Raw genomic sequence first — 9,865 nt, forward strand, 5'->3', positions numbered from 1 at the left:
GGTGGAATTTATGGCTGAAATTGAGCTAATAGAGATTATGCCAAATATGCAAATCCTTTCAATTTCATTTATGTATTCTTCAATTCTAATTTAACTCTCAATTTTTCTTTTTAGAAATAGAAATTTTGGTTAATTTATTTTTAATTTTGATGAAATTACAGGGTGACTTTGGTATTTTTTTATTTCAAATAGCAACTCAAGCACTGCTATGGCTTGTGGTGACTTTAAAAAAGAGAAGGAAATATGCGATTCGACCTTTTCAATGGATGTCAATTGGTTAGTTTCTGTCTTTTCGTGCTTTGATTTAGTTATTTTCACTGTAAAAATTGTATTAGAATTTTTAGTTTGTGACACTTGATTTAGTGCTATTGTTTCGAGTCAAAATTTTTCACAACATTGCACCTGATGCTCACACATTTAATATTTTCATAGACAATTCAAGAGATGAAGGGATAGGGTTGTCACCTTTCTGTCATTAGCTACTCAACTATCATCAAGTTCTATTGCTACCAATTTAACTTTCAAAAAGTTTATGAACTCCTTAATGAAATAGCTATCCAAGGTTGTCCTCCCAATGTTGTTACTTACACCACTGTCATGGGCTCACTATCAAAGGCAGAGAAGTTTGAGGAAGCTTTGCAAATTGCTTTGACAATGAAAACTACTGAATGTACACCTAATACACTCTTTTACAATTGCTTGATCCTTACAATGAGGGTGAACATGCCAAGTGAAATATGCTACTAAAGTTTTTTAGGTAGAGATGCCAAAGAATGGTGTTGCCCTAAATACATTGATGTATAATTGCATGATTGCTATGCTTTGCTATCATGCTTAACAATATAGGGCCCTAACTTTCTTTTAGGATATGGAGAATTTGAAAATTTGCAAGCCTGAAGTTTAAACATATTATCCATTGCTGAAGTCATGCTTTAAAATTGGGACAATAGATAATTTATTAAGAAAACTTTGAATGATGTGGATTATAAACATAATTTATCTTGATAATTTAACGTACTCACTATTGATTCATGGACTTTATAAAGAAACAGAATGAGTGGCCTTACAACTTGTTTGAAGAGATGATTAGGAAAGATATAACACCAAAATATCATACATATCATTTACTTTTAGATAAAGTCAAAGAGAAGAATATGTATGATGTAGTTGAGAAAATTGAAGGTTTCATGAAAATTATGAACTTGGCCAGGTGAGCATTTAAATGGGACTAGCACGTTAGCAAATTATGAAGTATGTTTTAGTTTCAAGTTAGTGTGTTATGTTACATATCGCCAATTGCCCAAATGATTTCAAGTCGAATAGAAAAGTTGAAACGTTAGCAGCAATAAGCTTGCCTAACACTCCAACCTTTTTGTGTTTTTAATTTTCCTTTTTAGTTAATGTGTTTTCCCCTCTTATTGATTCTTAGTGTCCTACTATTGTATAGGTTATCTCAATAATGTAAAAGCTACAACATCCACTCTTGCTTCAAATGGATGGTTAAAGACTGACGATCTTTGCTACATTGACGATAATGGCCTCGTGTTTGTTGTTGATAAGTTGAAGGAGCTGATTAAATATAAAGGATATTAGGTGAATAAAGCATCTTAGTTGTGGATAGTTAATTTAATGATATTTTTGGCTTTAACAGCTTTGCTTGTATTGTTGTAGATGCCTCCTATTGAACTAGAGGCATTACTACTTTCTCACCTTAAAGATTCTAATGTTGCTATCATATCGTAAGTTTCCCTTTTTCAATGATTTATATGGAGTTAACCTTTCTCATACATGATACACACATTTTCCATTCTTGATGGAAAAGTATATTTCATGAAGAAGTAAGATAAACTCTGAAACTCTTATTTCTTTGATTTGATCTCTTTTGAGACTATGATTTTGATATCTTACGGTTTCAGTAATCATGAACAATTTTGTTCATTAAAAATTACTTAGTTTTTTTTCCCTGATGTCATATGCCTTGTACTACAACTTTTAGAACTAGAAGTTTGTGCTAACACCATAGTAAGAAAAAAAAAGAGATGTGTTCTTGCATGTTTTCAAGATGTTTCAGGTGAGTAGTATTTTTTTTTTTATCAACGCTTCTAATAAAATGGTTACACTAAAATTCATAACTTTTACCTTTTTGTTACAACTTAAACTTAGTGTGATCATTATTGCTACTATCTTTGTGCAAGCTATAAAGCATTACAGTACAATTAAAGATGGAACAGTCTACCTAGGCATTCTTTTTTTTTGTGCTTAACTCAATTACCTTCATTGGGTTTTTTGAGCTTCCATTGACCATTGATAAGCTTTCAATTCAATAAAATACAGCAAATTATTGTAACAAACTATGTGAAGTCAGGCTTCACGCACTAATTTTGTAAAATATAATAAGGTTAGTTAGAGATTTTATATATTAATTTTTTTTATTTCCTTTCATCTATATTTCCCCAAAATTGGGATACTAAATAATTATGCATTTCAAGAGGAAGTAAGGGATACTTAGTTTCCCTCACTTTCCATTATTAAATTTTAAAACTTTCCCAACCAAAGGAATGGTTTCCCTTTTTCCCATGATTTCCTTACATTTCATTTTCTTTTCCTCTCCTTTTACCCTAACCCAAACATAATTTTACTTTTATCTCTTCATTCTAATTAGTTTGTTATTTTCATACATTTTCAATAGCTTTTAAATAAGTTTAAATTTTTATTTATTTTGTGTTATATGTATATTTACTAGATCATAACTCATGCAATGCATGAATTAGTTTTACCTATTTAAATGTGTATACACACAAATTAACATTATTTACAAAATTATACCAAAGTCTTCAATATTTATAACATATATAAAATTTATATATATCCAAGTGACATCACATAAAAATTAAACTTTTTAAAAGATATTTGACAAAATTCTAAATATATAATAACTAATATTATTAGAGTTAATATTACTAATAACCTTTGAACTATAATGAAATATTTAATATGATATCTTAATTTTTAAAATCTATATTGGTACTTAAACTATGAATCTATTAACTAATGTGGTACTTGGAGCTAATATGGTTAGTTCCAAATGATGACACGTGACAGATTAATAACCTTTCAAGTATCACATTAGAGAATGATTCATAGTTCAAGTATCACATTAGAGATTTTTAAAATTTAAGTATCTAATTAAATATTTTATTATAATTTAAAAACCATTCATGACACTAACCCATATTATTGAGAAAAAAATTATAAAATAAATAAAAATCTCTTTTAAATCAAATCAAATTTCTTCAATTTGTACGTGTTTTTAAAGGAGGAATATTATGTGCAGCTAGAATTCTAAAATATTTAATTAAGATTATCTTAATATTTTATCTTAGAATTTATCTTATTCTTTTATCTATTATTTAATACTATCTTAGGATATTTATTTATTTATCTTTTAAGATTATTTGTTAAGTAATAATAATTTTTTATGTTTATCATTATCACTTAAGGTTTGACTGGCTTATATAAAGACTAACTCATAACTTTTATAAGATGAAGTTGAATCAAATAAAATTACAAAGATTGAGTTTTCTTTGAAAACTCTTTTTACTTTCTTGCTTATTAATCTGATACAAAATAATATTATTATTATATATAATAAAAACGTTTATCTAACTTTCAAATGGACAAATATTTTTTGAATTTAAAAAAGATATATAATAGGTGATATATATGTATGTTTTTCAATTTATAAAAGACCACATATTTCAAATTTTGATTATAACTTAATTTTGATTTTAAATTGCTAGCATCATATTTTTCGTGAAACCAACTAGCAATCCTTTGTCTGTTTTTTTTTTTTTCTTTTGCTTTCTTTTCCACTTTTATCTTGAAATTTGAATAATTTATGATAGGATAAATTCAAATATTTTCAAATTTTAAAATTAAAGTTTTGGTATAATCTTTAAATCTTTTAATTGCATAATTTTATATATTATCTTATATGTCTAAAATATAAGTTATCTACATAGGTATCCACGTAGTTGGCTTTATCAGGTATTATGTATTCTATAATAGAATATATATGACTTATTAAATAAAAATTGGTTATCGTAACATTACTCTCTTTTTTTCTATTGAATAGAAAGGATTGTATTACTATAAAACTTGAATGTAACAGATAACAATATCTTGGATGAAGGATGAACAGCCCCCAATCCACATTTCAGATGAATTGGCTTCTAGTGCATATTTAGCTAACCTATGGGCAACTTCATTTCTTTCTCTTTTTACATGTTTGACTCATAGAAATCTGAATCTCAAACATTTACTTCTAATGTCCGCCATTATGTTCCCCACGACAGAAAGGTCTTCAACTAGAGTTTGGATGCCTTTTATGACTTATATTGCATCTCCCTCTACTATAACAAAATCCAATTCATAGCAATAACCATGCTGCCACCTTTTCTGCAACAAAAGTCTCCACTACCTTTGGGTCATTTGCATGACTCATCCTTACCACAGTAGCCCTCAAAAAAATTCCTCTCTCGTTCCTTGCAACGACACTAATCCCTCTCACACCTTCTCTTTCATTCAGTGCCCCACCAAAGTTGATTTTAACAAATCCCAAAGGCGGTGTTCTGACATGGTTGCGTTGTTACTGTCTCTTACCGCTCGTGCCTCATTTACATGTTTAAATTTGTTTAGATAGTTTCTTGCAAACTACTATCGTAAACCTTTTTCAGATCATTAGACAAATTTGAAAATAAAAAAAGAGTCATTATCAATATTTTTTGATTAGGTGTAATTGATCACCTATTAAAATTTATTATTTTAATAAAATTTTAAATTAATTAAAATTTATATAAAAGATAATTTTTTGAGTCTACAAAAATAATCAAGATTTGAAAATTAGTTACACGTAAGGAAAAATTAGCACCTCACAACACCTATTAAAAAACGATATCAATTAATTATGTATTATCTTTCAATTTAGACAAAAAAGGATCTTAATTTTGGCATTTAAAACTTAATTTCTTTAATTTTCCATTAAAAACATATTTTTATTTTCAGTAGCCTTGAAAAATAAATAAGAATCTTACATATTGAAAAATCACTAAAAATATTCCAATACCCTCACAATATTAGAAAGAACCATCTCACCTAAAGAATTTTTAAAAATCGCTACTCATAATTCTTAAAAATCCTATTCTTGATAGCTTATATTTATTTCTAATATTTATATTAAAAAAATTGTGAAGTATAATATTTATAATATAAAATCATATAATAGTTTCTAAAAAAATCATTTCTATGCTATTTAAAAAAAATAAGAAATCTTTATCGATAATTAATCTAAATGCTCCAATACATTTACGGTATTTTAGATAAATTTTTTTACCTAAAGATTCCTAAAGAATTATTACTCAGATTTCTTTTGAATCTCATTTTAGAGATTTTTTATTGCTTTAATATTTAAAAATCATGTAATAATATTATTATCCAAAAATTTATTTTACAAAATGCATATTTTTAAATAAAAGCCTACTCAAATTAAAGAAAATAATGATAAAATCAGGTTTTTCATATTTAAAAGAAACTTCTAAATATTCTAATACTTTGTTACTTTTTAGAAGACTTTTCTCATTTAGGGAATTCTCGAGAATCATTACTCGGACTTCTTAAAGTCCCAGAACTGGAAATTCCATTTACACTTAATATCATGTAATGCAAAACAATAAAGCAGAATATGCACCCGAAAATATACATTACTTATTATTATATTTTTATGTTATAGTTTCCATTACTCGTTTTAATTTTTTTACTCTCTTTAATTATTTCACAATTATTACTAAAAAAATTGAAAGAAACAAAGTAAATAAAATCTTTTATTGAAAATTTTTTTAGATATCCCGATATTTTAATAGTATTTTAAAAGAATTTTTGCACCTAAAGATTTGTTAGAAATCTCTACTCGGACTTTCTTAAACTCTCATCCTTGAAATTTTCATTTACTTTCTTCTTTTCTTATTTAGTTTAATTCTAATCTTAATTTTTAATTTCTATTATTAATCATTATTATTATACTTTTAATTAATTAATTTAATTATTTTCTAAGAAATACAAATAGTTAATCATAATATTCATGTATCATATATTAATTTTATTCCTAAAATAGTAATTATATATTATTTTATCATTATCTAATATAATTTTAGGAAATGAATGAAATTCTTTTGTATTAAATATTTTTCTAAATATTTCATTATTTTGGTAATATTTTTTTTTTAGAAAATATTCCCACATATAGATTTTAAGGAATCACTACTTGAATTTTCTTAAAATCTCATTCTCGAAAATTTTCATTCGTGTTGTTATTAACATTATTATTATTATCATTATTATTATTATCATTATTTATTTATTATTATTTATTATTATTATTACTTCTTTTGCTTTGCATAAATCTAAAATGCATGTAAAATAAAGTGCATCAAAAATAAATTAAAGTGTAACATATTAAAGTAAAATGAGCATAGGAATCTCACCAACAAGGAAACTAAAATGTATAAAATTAAAATTGCTATTAAACTTAAACCACATAAAGCATGCATGGGAATGGACAATTTTAAACATGCATAAAAATAGATTTTATCAAGAACAAACAAACTCTAGCCATACATTTTAAAATTTTATTTATTATATACATAAAACAAGATATAAAATTCCAAAAACAAAAAACCTTCCCAGATTCCTTTTTACCTAGTCATCTTACCTATGTCATGTTTTCCATTACCTTTTAGGCTAAACGACATGAAGTTAAAAGAAACACCCAGAGCAACAATCCTTACAATCATAGGTCCCACGCCATTACCTTTAATTCTTTCATGTGATCTTTATCAACAATTAAAAGGTTGGAATAATGATAAGAAGAACAAGGTTCTTTCCACATGGCAATCTCCATGGACCACCGATTCTAGCCATGGCTTCTCAAGCCATAAAGTTCCTAATCCTTGAGCTTTCATTCTCTTTATTCCCAAGAAGTTATCAGATTTATTTATTTCTCAAGCCATGTGCTCTTTTGCACATGATAATGTCAGAAGCATAAATGGCAAACCAAGTAATCTCATCAAAAGACAACCAAATATTCTCATGAAAGACTTTTTTTTTTCTAACTTACAAAACTTTTAATTTCTAGAAGAAAACCATATAATCAGTAGTCTTAGCTCCGTTTGTTCTATAAACCAATTTCCTCAAATATACTAGGTGAACGTTTAAATGTCTATTTGCATACTACACCCCTAAAGAAGTCAACAAACATGAAAAGGGAAACTTTGGGTTTTTGTCCATAGATTATGCAAAAAAATTGAACGGCACATGTGAAAATAATGGAGCTGAAAACCACTTTAAACAATTCCAAAACTGCACCACCAAGGTCTGAACTAGACCAAAAAATTTGGGTTTTGATGCTTTAAACCTTTTAAACTTTTAAAACTTTCTCATTTTTTTAAGTGGTTTTCAATCTTCAAAGAGAAAAAATAAGGCTCATTTTCATTGTATACAACTCACTCTTTCAAAACTGCACCACCAAGGTTGCACCTTTTTGTTTTTAAAAACACTACCTATAAACACTAATTAAAAAAACCAACAACCATGGTCCATAAATGGAGCTTGAATGCTCCTGGTTCATCAATGTAACAAAACAAAAAAATAAAAGTTTATATTTTCACACCTTATACTCTACATCGAAAGCTTGTTTACCCTATAAGGAATGCTAAAAATCAACAAAGAAAACATGATAATAGTTTTTCGCATGTAAATAAACCTTGAAGCGCAATACAAAATTTACCTATTGTCTGCTTTCCCCAAGTACTAATAGATTTCTCTTTTTTTATTCAAACCTTCCCACTGTTTTTGTTATTTTTCAAGTGACCAGCAGACTTTTTATTCTTTCTTTTTTTATTTTTTTTTCATTGTTTCAAATGGCTTTTTTTTTTCTTTGTCTTTCTCCTTTTTTTTTGGTATCTTCTCTTTTTCTTTTATACCCAAAAGCCTTCCTCTCAAAGCTTTAGGATTTGTCCTCTTCCATGCTCCACTAACCCACATCTTTTGCACGCCATTAACTCTATTTTTTTTACCTACTATAGGTTGGGTCTATGCAGTTGTCACCAGTTTTTGTTCAGCTGTATGCTTCCCCTTTTCTTGCATGCATTCACTTGACAATCGGCCTTTGCTTAGGCTCCTTCCATGAGGACTATATTTGATCCATAAAAAAATAATAATAACTTTGGGTGCACAAATGAGCCATATTTGACTATGAATTAAGTCATGTAAAGGGCTATCTTTAGGCTTTTTAGAGGTTGTAAATAGGCCCCTAAAATGGTCTATGTAATGGTTTTAAATTAATGGTTCTGGCCCATGCTCAAAAATGGGCCTGGGTCAATGATGTTAAAAAACTTTCGAACAAAATTCAGTGTCTATAGCCATCCTTCATTGCATATTTCTGAGAATCAAAAATAATGCGAAAACATAAATGATAATTTTGTCCAGATAATGCTTTTAAGTGAGAGAGAGAACTCTTCTTTTTTTTCTTTTTTTAGGATTTTTTTTTTAATTGAAAAGTTCATAAGCTGTGGAAAAAGATTAAGATTGATACACAAGTTAGCGAATAAGAATGCTTAGGACTGAGCCATGAACCAAAATAAAAAATGATTGAGATTAAATCGCAAGTTAAGAATAAATATGACTAAGATGAAGCTGCAAGTAGAAAAAATAAAGACAACTGAGACGAAGCTGCAAGTTGAGAAATTAAGATGACTAGGATGAAATCACAAGTCAGAAATAAAACTAACTAAGATGAAATTGTAAGTCAAAAAATAAATATGACTGAGACGTAGCTACAAGTCAAGAATAAAGATGACCAGGACAAAGTCATAAGTAAAGAAATAAAGATGACTGGGATGAACTTACAAGTCAGAAAATAAAAATGATCAGGACGAAACCACAAATCAGGAACAAGGATGACCAAGATGAAATCGCAAGTCAAGAAATAACGATAACCAGGACGAAATCATAAGTCAGAAAATAAGGATAAATGGGACAACGCTGCATGTCAAAAAATAAAGATGACCAAAATAAAGTCACAAGTCAAAAAATAAGGATGACCAGGATAAAGTCGTAAGCCAGAAATAAAGATTATCAAGATAAAGTCACAAAAAATGCCTGAAAATGGCTTCCCCCAAATAGAGGCTTTGGAATTTTAAAAATCTTGTCTGAAAATGGCTCATGACCTTATGACCCGAAGGTCTCACGAGTTATGCCTGTTTCAAAATCATTTCCTATACCTTGGTCGTTTGCTTGAAGGATTTGACCTTAAAAATCCCAAAGTTCAAACTTTTCTCTAAAAAATATATTGAATTTAATTCATGAATGCAATGCATGCAATACATGTGATACGAGTATTATTAAAACCCAATATGACGTATCCAAATTATGGTAATGAGGTTTTCTAAGTTAATCCTTTTCAATTTTCATTTTTTCCAAAATGACCAATCTCAATCATAGTCTGCATATTCTATGAGGTGCTCTCTTGTGAACTATGATGATCATTTATTGATACCATTATCTGATACCAATTCCAGCAAGTTTTTGCTTCGATTTGATAACTTTGAAACGGGTGTTTTTTCAAATTTCTTCATTTTCCTAATCTTTTATTTTAACTTTGTTATCCTTGATAATGTAAGATCTTTTGTGATTATTATCAATCATTTATCATATTCCAAATTTCATGATCAATGTGATGAATTAGCATTTCCTCTATTTATGAGAATGAAGATTATCATAAAGTAAGATAAATTAGAGAAAGATGAATATT

At 27.8% G+C, this 9,865-nt stretch overlaps 1 pseudogene; it reads left to right on the forward strand.

Annotated features, from left to right (window-relative positions):
* The first annotated feature begins 243 nt into the window (after positions 1-243).
* Positions 244-1,214, forward strand: LOC111309588 (pentatricopeptide repeat-containing protein At3g04130, mitochondrial pseudogene; annotated as a pseudogene).
* The last annotated feature ends 8,651 nt before the right edge of the window (positions 1,215-9,865 follow it).

Source organism: Durio zibethinus, chromosome 19 (assembly GCF_047325235.1).
Source record: "Durio zibethinus cultivar Kanyao isolate XHJ-2024 chromosome 19, ASM4732523v1, whole genome shotgun sequence".
NCBI lineage: Eukaryota > Viridiplantae > Streptophyta > Magnoliopsida > Malvales > Malvaceae > Durio > Durio zibethinus.